This window comes from Teleopsis dalmanni, chromosome 1 (assembly GCF_002237135.1).
Source record: "Teleopsis dalmanni isolate 2A chromosome 1, ASM223713v2, whole genome shotgun sequence".
In the NCBI taxonomy this organism is placed as follows: Eukaryota; Metazoa; Arthropoda; class Insecta; order Diptera; family Diopsidae; genus Teleopsis; species Teleopsis dalmanni.
In genome coordinates, this window is record NC_051846.1 from 119,632,212 (window position 1) to 119,635,221 (window position 3,010).

Sequence of the window (3,010 nt, forward strand, 5' to 3'; positions counted from 1 at the left end):
CTCCAGTGATATACACTGTCTAAAGCTGGTGGTACTTCGCTCAAAACCTTCAACTTTGTTGCATATCATGATTTTTATATATTGGGTACTAGCATTGTTACCCTTACATTATTTAATACTTTCTTTTAATAAAAGATAGCCTTAAACAATGTCTTCAGACAAACAGCCAGAGACTGTTTCTGGGGCAGTAAGCTCCGCTTTGCTTTGTTTATATACATAACCTTAAAAACAGTTAATCTATTGATGGATTTTTAAAACAACAATACCCCCTTATATCAAAAGCTATTTCAAAAATACTTAACTTAAGTTATGCTGTTATAATAAATCAAAAATTATGTATATATTACAATGTATATAATGTGATAAATCATAAATTGCTGTATTGAGATACCTATACATTTATAGTAATTCAACATCTATAAAAACATGTTCTATTTACAAGGATAAAATCTTTCTATTATCTATATTTTGATAGTTATATCTGTGTATGTAGTCATTATTGCCTTAAATCTCTTTTCAATTTTGTTTCAAACTATAAATTATCTCTAAATATTCTTTATATTGCTAAAAATTATTCTGTTCCTCATCTTGAGGTAATCCTATTCCATGTTTATTATTGCTTCAAAATAAACTAAATAGAATCCACTATTAGACATCTAATTATATTGGGTTTTAATTGAATAGAGAATAACATATGTATTAATATAAACCAAATGTGAACAAAATTAGGGGTTATTGCAACCTTTTTCAAATATGTAGCAAAAATAGGCATCATTTTTAAAAAGGTTAATATATTTATAGAAATAAATTTAATTTATTCAAAAATAATTTAATAATAATAGATAAATTGGATAAAATATTGAGAGAATAATTGGTCAGTCTTTGGTATTATACTGTCGTAGGTTATTTTATATATAACCTGTCATTATATGGTTATAAAGTCGTCATTATAACCTTTGTAAATTGGTTAAATAACCAATAGAAATAAGTCTTGGTTTCCATTAACGCGTTTCGTCCGGTTACCAACCGGACTCATCAGAATGGATAACTGATATAGGTGTATATTAATACACATATATGAAAAATTAATGGTATAAAGTGTCGTCAAGTCATATGTATATAAAGGTATTAACAACATTGTTATAGTAACATGTTTTTGAAAATTTAAAGTGATTCATTTGCTTACCTTGATAAATATGTGGGTGTGGATTTGCCCATCCAATATATCAGGTTATTATTGTGTATTCACCTAATATCTGGCTGTGAATTACTGGATCCTATATCACTAAATTATTTATTACACTAAATTATTTATTATATTCACTTGTCTATCAACATTCTAATAATTAAATTACTAAAATTTTGGGGCTTGAATATTGAATTATTATTAAGTATTATAAAAACCAAAGCACCATATTATTAAATATATAAAACAATACACAATGTACTCATTAAAAATATTGCACACGAAAGTAAAGTGTTAAAACGATATAAACACATGTTATACTATATATGAATTACCGCACGGTTTGTGAGCACAAACACAACTAAATGAAAACTAAACCAAGAGGTTTAGCATTGGCGATTCATACGGAATCGCCATTGGCGATTGGCATTGGCGATTCATACGGAAGCTTTCCTTAAAAAAATTTGCACTGTTACTGGGAACATCAAGTTCCCAAAACTTACCGTAAAAATATTTGATAGTTATATCAACATATTCAAAAAAAATTTTTAATGAAATCCAAACATTTCTTGGTGTTCTATATTCATTTGCCGCTATTAATTGCAATATTTTGGCAATTATTTTTCGGCGCTTTATTCGTATGTAATTTAATCTATTGAGAATTTCATTTTGTTGTGCAAATTCACTGCAGAGCAATGTAATTATATTTTGATCTATAATTTTCATCTAAATATATAATAAACGAACACAATATTCACAAATATCAAAATGTATACAATTGTAAACAAAAGATAACAAAAACAACAACTGTCAAAATGAAAATCTGAAACGATAATGTAAACGCTGAATCAACTTTAGCAAAGTTCGTTCACTAAAGTTCGTAATGTGAACATCGTATAACATGCACAACTTAATTGGTTATTTATTATATACACTAATTAGGCACACATATAAAGTTTCTAATGTGTTAATACATTTATGTTTTCACTTTTTTCTACAACAATAAATTATTTTTAATTAATAACTTACCTTCGATAATCCTTTGGAAAAATGTATAGATGATATATTTTTCTGAAATAATTACCTTTTTTAATGTTTTAGTAAATGAAAACAAATTCCGCCTTATTTTTCTTTTACTAATGTGGTATTTGTGCACTTAATTGCAACTTTGGCGCATTTTCTCGTAACGGATTTTTAATGTCAAAAAACCAAAACAGACAACGAAATTTCTCAGAAAGTGCTCTTACTTTAGCAAATATCGTGGTGAGTAGGGACCGGGTGGGCAAAATAACTAGACCTGGTGGGGAAAATATTCACGCGCCATTATGTAGCATTAATGCTTTTCATTTTTGTACTGCGTGATATTTTCACCTCATTACACAAAATTTTAAATATTATTGGAATAATCCAGAAAAATTTATACACAATTTTTCGAGTAACTCTCAGTTTCTTTTCTTTATCTACTTTGCCAATATATCAGAAAAAAGGTGTGTGTGTTCTATAAAATATTTAAGTAATATGAGGACATTCGGTTTAAATTTAAAATTAAAAACAGAATATATCAAAATTATTTGTGGTAATATATATTCTTAATGTAATCGATGTAATATATTAGAAACCTTACTATAAAATGTTTAAATAATATGAGGATATGCGGTTTAAATTTATAATTAAAAACAGAATATATCAAAATTATTTGTGGTAATATATATTCTTAATGCAATCAATGTAATATATTAGAAACCTTACTATAAAATGTTTAAATAATATGAGGATATTCGGTTTAAATTTAAAATTAAAAACAGAATATATCAAAATTATTTG